Source organism: Schistocerca americana, chromosome 3, assembly GCF_021461395.2.
Source record: "Schistocerca americana isolate TAMUIC-IGC-003095 chromosome 3, iqSchAmer2.1, whole genome shotgun sequence".
Classification (NCBI taxonomy): Eukaryota; Metazoa; Arthropoda; class Insecta; order Orthoptera; family Acrididae; genus Schistocerca; species Schistocerca americana.
This window is the reverse complement of record NC_060121.1, coordinates 286,305,917-286,315,505: the sequence shown is the minus strand read 5'-3', so window position 1 is coordinate 286,315,505 and position 9,589 is coordinate 286,305,917. Positions and strand designations below refer to the sequence as shown.

The window sequence follows — 9,589 nt, the reverse complement described above, 5'->3', positions numbered from 1 at the left end:
CTGGATACAGAAAATGTTCGACTGCTGCCCTGGCCAGCACATTCTCCAGATTTCTCACCAATTGAAAACGTCTGGTAAATGGTGGCCGAGCAACTGGCTTATCACAATACGCCAGTCACTACTATTGATGAACTGTGGTATCGTGTTGAAACTGCATGGGTAGCTGTACCTGTACACGGCATTCAATCTCTGTTTTACTCAATGCCCAGGCGTATCAAGGCCGTTATTACGGCCAGAGGTGTTTGTTCTGGGTACTGATTTCTCAGGATCTATGCACCCAAATTGGGCAACGGCCTTGCCGCAGTGGATACTCCGGTTCCCGTGAGATCACCGAAGTTAAGCGCTGTCGGGCGTGGTCGGCACTTGGATGGGTGACCATCCAGGCTGCCATGCGCTGTTGCCATTTTTCGGGGTGCACTCAGGCTCGTGATGCCAATTGAGGAGCTACTCGACCGAATAGTAGCGGTTTCGGTCAAGAATACCATCATAACGACCGGGAGAGCGGTGTGCTGACCCCACGCCCCCCCTAACCGCATCCTCCACTGAGGATGACACGGTGGTCGGATGGTCCCGGTAGGCCACTCGTGGCCTGATGACGGACTGCTTTATGCACCCAGATTGCGTGAAAATGTATTCACATGTCAGTACTAGTATAATATATTTGTCCAATGAATACCCGTTTATCATCAGCATTTATTCTTGGTGCAGCAATTGTAATGGCCAGTAGAGTATACCTAGTGGGAAAATTCGGACGCAGAAGATAGTTAATCATCTGAAGAGGAGAGCTGCAGAGCATATATGTGAGAGACCGTTAACACTCACATATAATCAGCTGAAATGAGAAGTCATAGTAGATGTCGACACCTTTCGTAAACTCATCTACAAACCTAGGAGGAAAATGGTACCGAAACTTTGTCTTCAGGAGGACACGTTGTTCTGAACACATTAAGTCTGAAAAGTACAGATGGATTGGATTTGTTGTTACATAATGATGATGTCAAGAACGTTGTCATATTCTGTGAAATTGAAAGCCTCAGAATACTTAGTAAATATGACACAAGATAGTTTGATGAAACTTTCAAATATTCTACAAAACTTTTGGTCAGCTACTTACGATCAATTGGCTTCTTGACGGACATTATATTCCTATTTGAACGATAAGAAAACTTCACCTTATCAACAGGTCTTTTCAGCAGTTGTTGATAAATATGGTGATTTCTGACTGATATTATCTCCGTCAACAATGTTTGCAGGCTCTGAAGACAGCATAATGAAAGGTGGACCTGAAGTATGGGCTAATGTAAGGATCCAAGGTTGCAAATTTCATCAAACACAGAGCTGGTAGCGAAAGATGCAGACGCCTGTACTTGCACATGAGTACTATTCGAGAAATGAAATTGGTAGGTTTCTGTCTTATATATTTCGTTTGCCATTGTTGGATCCTGATATGGTTGGTGACTGTTTTGTTGAGAAGCTAATGTCAGAAATGCCTGTGTGTCAAAAACTACAAACTTTCTGCCACTACTTAGTAGATATTTATATAGATAAAAAAGAACGCTTTCCTCTATCCATTTGATCAGAACCACGAATACGTGCAAAAGATAGCAAAACAAGTGCAGTAGTCAGTTCTACTCGTTCAGCCCAGATATATAAAGATTTCTTGGGGTCCAGAAGCAAACTCAACTCGACATCAAAGTAGTTGCAATCAACTCAAAAATAAAATAAAATAGACGTGAGGTGACACACTTCGCCTCCAAGTGATGCACCCTGGACAACGCTAAGCGAACTGGCACAAAAACTACTAATTCATATTTAAGCAATAGCAGGATAATCAGAGTCGTTTTCCCTTGTTACTTAAGACAGGAGAATGTTTTTCGGCTTCGAATGTAAGTACATATCTTACTAACTGCTTTGAAAGGGAGAACTGCGTTCCTTCCCTGGCCATAAGAGGTATGGCGCCTCTCCCCTAGACGGACCCTTGAGGGGACATGAGGCACGGTTCATATTTTTCTGACCGCAGGAGGCTTGGATACTGCACCTACTCAACAGGTGGCAACACACACACTTATATTCGAAGCTGTAAAAGATTTTTCTCGTCTGTCGTATATAACAAAGAACAACTGTTTAGATTATTCTGCATGTCAAAATAGAAAGATAATGAAATTCTAATGCTTAATTGTGAACTCGCGGTTTCCTACCAGCTCGTTTACCGTTACCCAGGGTGCGCCATGCGGAAGTGAGGTGGGTCATGTCCCAAAAGTATTCACAAATTTATATTTCTTGTGTTTTTAACTATGTTTACAAATTCATTGTCGTGGTGGCTTTCTGTGTACGTCCATCTTTAAAACCGGGAATATTTTTCACTGTAGTTAGTACTACTGCGTTTTATTTGGTAATTTCGCGTACTACATTGATGTAAGTTTTTGAGCTTTGAAATTCGTCACTTCATGATTTAATTTAAAGACAGTTCTGGGTGTGTGTGTTGTTCTTAGCGTAAGTTAGTTTAAGTAATGTGTAAGTCTACAGACCGATGACCTAAGCAGTTGGGTCCCTTAGGAATTCACACACATTTGAACATTTTAATGTCAGTTCAGCTTCTTTTAAGTGATTGTAATTGTGGTTTCAAGTTTAATTTGCTCCGCTACCTCAAGAAAACTGTTAACTACTGAACTGCAGGAGCAGAAGTGAGTACTGTACTTGCTGTGGAAGCTTTCGCAAGCGCTGGTGTTTCTGAACGCATGGATGGAGGAAGAGTTCGTTTTCGTCTTCTTGTGTGTAGTCACAAAACATTAGTAGTTTTTCAGATACAGCGATTGCTGACATTAAGTTCTGAACAAAATACACTCCTGGAAATGGAAAAAAGAACACATTGACACCGGTGTGTCAGACCCACCATACTTGCTCCGGACACTGCGAAAGGGCTGTACAAGCAATGATCACACGCACAGCACAGCGGACACATCAGGAACCGCGGTGTTGGCCGTCGAATGGCGCTAGCTGCGCAGCATTTGTGCACCGCCGCCGTCAGTGTCAGCCAGTTTGCCGTGGCATACGGAGCTTCGTCGCAGTCTTTAACACTGGTAGCATGCCGCGACAGTGTGGACGTGAACCGTATGTGCAGTTGACGGACTTTGAGCGAGGGCGTATAGTGGGCATGCGGGAGGCCGGGTGGACGTACCGCCGAATTGCTCAACACGTGGGGCGTGAGGTCTCCAGAGTACATCGATGTTGTCGCCAGTGGTCGGCGGAAGGTGCACGTGCCCGTCGACCTGGGACCGGACCGCAGCGACGCACGGATGCACGCCAAGACCGTAGGATCCTACGCAGTGCCGTAGGGGACCACACCGCCACTTCCCAGCAAATTAGGGACACTGTTGCTCCTGGGGTATCGGCGAGGACCATTCGCAACCGTCTCCATGAAGCTGGGCTACGGTCCCGCACACCGTTAGGCCGTCTTCCGCCCACGCCCCAACATCGTGCAGCCCGCCTCCAGTGGTGTCGCGACAGGCGTGAATGGAGGGACGAATGGAGACGTGTCGTCTTCAGCGATGAGAGTCGCTTCTGCCTTGGTGCCAATGATGGTCGTATGCGTGTTTGGCGTCGTGCAGGTGAGCGCCACAATCAGAACTGCATACGACCGAGGCACTCAGGGCCAACACCCGGCATCATGGTGTGGGGAGCGATCTCCTACACTGGCCGTACACCACTGGTGATCGTCGAGGGGACACTGAATAGTGCACGGTACATCCAAACCGTCATCGAACCCATCGTTCTACCATTCCTAGACCGGCAAGGGAACTTGCTGTTCCAACAGGACAATGCACGTCCGCATGTATCCCGTGCCACCCAACGTGCTCTAGAAGGTGTAAGTCAACTACCCTGGCCAGCAAGATCTCCGGATCTGTCCCCCATTGAGCATGTTTGGGACTGGATGAAGCGTCGTCTCACGCGGTCTGCACGTCCAGCACGAACGCTGGTCCAACTGAGGCGCCAGGTGGAAATGGCATGGCAAGCCGTTCCACAGGACTACATCCAGCATCTCTACGATCGTCTCCATGGGAGAATAGCAGCCTGCATTGCTGCGAAAGGTGGATATACACTGTACTAGTGCGACATTGTGCATGCTCTGTTGCCTGTGTCTATGTGCCTGTGGTTCTGTCAGTGTGATCATGTGATGTATCTGACCCCAGGAATGTGTCAATAAAGTTTCGCCTTCCTGGGACAATGAATTCACGGTGTTCTTATTTCAATTTCCAGGAGTGTAATTACCAACCATATCAGATTCCAGCAATGGCAAACCAAAATATATAAAACAGATATTTTCAGATATTTTTCTGGAACAGTAGCCACGTGGAAGATCCAATGTTTGTGTCTTTTACCACAAGCTTTGTGTTAGATGAGATTTACATTCATGGGTTCTTAAATCGGTCCATACTTCAGTTCCAGCTTTCATAATACATTTTTTATTGCCTGAAAACGTTATTGATGTAGATAATTTCAGACCTAGATTACCACATTTATCAACAACTGTTGAAAACCCATTCTGATGAGATTAAATTTTCTTACCGTTCAACAAATAAAAAAAAAACCATTGCTGTGTAATGCTGATTAACAAGCGCAGGGATCGTAAACAGGCGACAACAAACTTGATGCAATAGTTGAAAGTGTCATCAACATAAAGTGTATCCCACTAAGAGTTTTGAGAGATTTTCAGCTTCGCAGAATATTACATTGTTTTTGTCAGCATCATCATGTGACAACAAATTTGTTTAGAACAACAAGAACCACATGAGTATTGGAAGGTGACTTCCGTACAATTTTCCACAAGGCTTTATAAATGTATTTACATAAGTTGTTGATCTCTTTAATAGTTATTTCTTTCGTGTCTTCTCCTTTCAGTTGATTAGATATTAGTTTTGATGAAATCCCACGTATGTCTTCTGTAGCAACCCTCTTCCGATCACACACTACTTTCTGCCTCTTAATTTTGTCGCCAGATGTATTTGCGTGGTTGTGGTCACCTTGGTTCTATAGCACATCTTCGCCAGATGTATTTGCGTGGTTGTGGTCACCTTGGTTCTATAGCACATCTTTGTCTTCAATGGAGACAATTTTAACAAAATGTTGGCTATTCTTAATTTTGTATGCCCATCTCGCTACGTCACTTTTTAAAAATTTTTGCAACGCGAAAGCGTAACTACTCTGAAGTAGCACTTTCCTTCCCCTTCTTCTCTTTGTCACTCCAGTTGCTTCGTAGGACGAGTTAACTATGAAATTATCTGCCGTCGACTGAAACGTAATCGCCCAAAATACCGCTCCGAGCAGGTTCGAAGGGCTCGGCGCTACTACTCGCTGGTAACTAGACATGCGCGAGAGGCATGCACTTTGCTACCTGCTAAGCCTACCTGATTACGGCGGGCGTGAACCCTGCGCCCGGGATATCGACCTGACTACAGGTAGAGTGCATCCTTTCTATCACAGCGGCACTAGAAGGGGGGAGGGGTTACGGGCCGTCTTTTATCCCCAAGAAAGGTCCCCGGTAGTCATTTTGACAGCAGGTTGAGTGGATCTGGGCCACGCTGGACAGACTGAACCCGGATCCCCCGGGCCTGGAGCATAGTGCTCAAAGCGCTGGATCACCACGGTCACAGTACAGTACCATACCAGTATTAAACAATATACTCTCTACAGTAAAGGGCGTCCTTGACTAAAAACAGTATCATAATTACTTTTCTTTCATTGTTAACGGCGCCATGCTACTTAGCCACAAAATCTCTACAGAGAGCGACATGCTGAGCATAACTCATCTTCTCGACGGATATTATCTCGTGGTCTTGTGAAGCTTTAGGAAACAGAAAGTTTCAACTCAAGGCAATGCAGTAGTCGTAGAAGTCTTACAGACAAAGCTGCCGAAGTTACTGTTCTCGTTGCTACTTCAGTGAATCCACACGTGAGCAGACGACAGCTTGAACACGAAATTGGCGTTCCCAAAACCAGTGTACGTACATTATAAGATGCTGCTAGTTCCAGTCTTACGTTATACAACTACGCCAAGAAATGTATGGGGACTATACTGAAGCGCCAAAGAAATTGGTCCAGGCATGCGTATTCAAATACACAAAATGGTTCAAATGGTTCTTAGCACTATGGGACTTAACATCTGAGATCACCAGTCCCCTAGACTTAAACTAATTAAACCTAATAAACTTAAGGACAGCACACTCATCCATGCCCGAGGCGGGATTCGAACCTGCGACCGTAGCAGAGCGCGGTTACGGACTGAAGCGCCCGTGAAATACACAGATATGTAAACAGACAGAATACGGCGCTTCGGTCGGCTACGCCTACGTAAGACAACAACTGTCTGGCGCAATTGTTAGATCAGTTACTGCTGCTACAATGGTAGGTTATCAAGATTTAAGTGAGTCTCAACGTGGTATTATAGTCGGCGCAAGAGTGATGCGACACACCATCTCCGAGGTAGCGATGAAGTGGGGATTGTCCAGGACGACCATTTCACGAGTGTACTGCGAATATCAAGAATCCGGTAAAATATCAGATCTCCGACATTGCTGCAGCCGCAAAACGATCCTGCAAGAACGGGACCAACGTTGACTGAATAGAATCGTTCAACGTGACAGAAGTGTAGCCAAATTGCTGTAGATTTCAATACAGGGCCATCAACAAATGCCAGCGTGTGAACCATTCAACGATACCTCATCTATATGTGCTTTTGGAGCTGAAGGCCCTCTCGTGTGCCCTTGATGACTGCACGACACAAAGTTTTATGCCTCGCCTGGGGCTGTCTATACCGTCCGTGCCACGTATTGCTGCGGCACTTCAGCGTGTTCGCGGAGGCACTACAAAGTATTAGGCAGGTGTACCAGTTCCTTTGGCTCTTTAATGCATTTCCAGAACCGCGCACTGTTCTGTCAGTGGGCAATGAAGTAATTCATAACCAGTACGTAGTTTTTCTTTGATCGTCTTTTCACTGATGGATATTCGTTCTTAATCAAAGGACAGATAAATACAAACAACATGCGTTATTGGTTCAGTGGTGTCTATGACGGCTTAGGGAGGTGGAACAACAGAGTCAATGTCTGGTATGGGACGCTTGGCACTAGAATTACTGGCTTTTATTGCATCAGTGGTGACCTCAAGGGCAGGACATATGGCAGATTTGAGCCACTTTGAATCTTCTACCACTTTTTGTGCTCAAAAAGGATTACAGTATTACAAATTAGTATCAAAGGTACCTCTTTCTGTTTCTTAGTAAGTCGAATGTTTTGTTTACGTAAGTACGTGACAAGTTTCTGAACAAGTCTTGAAGATGGGGAGCAAATTAGCGAATAAAATAGGGCGCTATTTTAAAAAAAGGACATACCGTTGTTCATGTTTTGTTAACGAACCAAGTTACAAGAAAGGCAATGATACCGATTAATGTTCAATGGTAGCTAAATAACATTTGTTTGATTCATTTTGCCGGCAGGAGTGGCCTTGCGGTTCTAGGCGCTACAGTCTGGAGCCGAGCGACCGCTACGGTCGCAGGTTCGAATCCTGCCTCCGACATGGATGTGTGTGATGTCCTTAGGTTAGTTAGGTTTAATTAGTTCTGAGTCCTAGGCGACTGATGACCTCAGAAGTTAAGTCGCATAGTGCTCAGAGCCATTTTTTTTATTCATTTTTTTACTGGCTCTGAGCACTATGGGACTCAACTGCTGTGGTCATCAGTCCCCTAGAACGTAGAACTAATTAAACCTAACTAACCTAAGGACATCACACACATCCATGCCCGAGGCAGGATTCAAACCTGCGAACGTAGCAGCAGCGCGGCTCCGGACTGGAGCGCCTAGAACCGCACGACCACCGCGGCCGGCATTTTTTTTTTTTTTTTTTTTTTACTGCTTCTGGATAAAAAGTTATTTGAGGCGGCCAAGAAAAGGCAAATATTGCCATTCACAGTGTATCTCCCTTAATTTATAGAAATGGACGCAGCTGTTAGTCTATAAATAGTTGGAAATAGAACACTTAATATAAACAGCAAGTGAAACAACAACCCTATAAAAACTAAAACTAAGCATATACTTACAATAAGTACTATTGCTGAGAGGGTGGTGAGGAAGTAACAATCCTAATTAGTCTAAATTTGTATTAACTGACGCATAAATTCGTTGAAAATATTGCTTATAATTATTCTTGGTGCAAAACAAATTGTTAGATGTACTTGGTTTATTGGTAGTAGTTACGGTACATACAGCTCGATACATTGAAAAGAAAATATTGCATATAGATAACGACAGAGAGAACAAAAACGTCTTTCTGAGAATGGCACATTCGTCTTACAGACAGTGGTCCTCCTCCTTTACTGACAATGGTTAGGTCTACCAACCAAGCGCCAGTTATTTGTTATAAGAGAGTAGCAGATCAGCAGTTAGTTGATTACATCGAGGAGAGTAGCGACAGTAGCCGAATACTTGAAATTTTACTCTAATTTTGCCGCCAGGAACGGACTGCCTTACGTAAATCGTTTGCGTATATGAATCAACATTATTTATTCTAGTCAGAGCAGCCTGTGATACCTGTTCGTGTTGTTTAGTTTTTATTGTAGTGATCACATGAACCGTTTTTAACGTAATTTGTACTTCTCTCCTTAAGTTAGGACTCTATACTGTGATAAACAACCGAAAACAGACAACGATGCAGAAACCGGCTTCTCAAGTTTGCATGCTGTTTACGTCTTCATAAATATCGCCATTTCGCGCACAAAAAGTTCTGGAACTGCAGTGACGTAAACATTCCTTTTTGCTTTCTATATTCACGGATATATTGCTTAACAAATACTTTCTTACATAGTGAACTAATAGAGTTGACAAAACAATTTCAAATTTAAACTTACTTTTCATCCATAGAGAATTACTACAGTCCTTTAAGAATTTATCAATCTAAATCGATTATGAAACTTTATTCAGCTTGTTTTGGCAACTTTTGTCCTGTTGCGCATTGTATCTGGAATAAATATAGCCACATTTAAAGATCTACGGGTTTGTAGCTCAATCACACGGATCAGCCGTAGAAACCTACCTGTGAGTGGTAAAGACTGAATCTAAATGTTAAGAGGCGTGGACTAATATTTACGATAGGTTAGTAGCTTGAGGACCAAAAGGAATCTGTGCTCTCGGGTCCACAGTCTACATGCATAGCGGCAGACGTCTACTATGCGTCATTCTTGCTCCGATGTCCTGACTGTCTCTTTGACTAAGACACTGGAGGAATTTCGGATTAGTAAGGACAATGCTATATCCATAATAGGCAAAGATTTAGTTAACGAGATCATCTCGTCTGAAATGCACCACACGAATCCACAGAGATTCATCTGTTCAGAAAACTTTCACAACCAAGAATGAGACCTGCTGAAACAAGATCGATCTAGAGTAGTGCTGGCAACCGGGAAGGCTGCGTGGAAACAGGCACTGTGGCCAGCGATGTAACTTAACCCTCCTACTACCAGGATCTTTTTATTCCACTGAGTACCACTGGGTACATAAAGATCCCAAAAAATTTACACGAGATGTATGCGCTGTATTTTAAT

At 44.0% G+C, this 9,589-nt stretch overlaps 1 pseudogene; it reads left to right on the top strand.

The window, feature by feature from the left end:
- The first annotated feature begins 285 nt into the window (after positions 1–285).
- LOC124607936 lies at positions 286–403 on the top strand (annotated as a pseudogene).
- Positions 404–9,589: the final 9,186 nt, after the last annotated feature.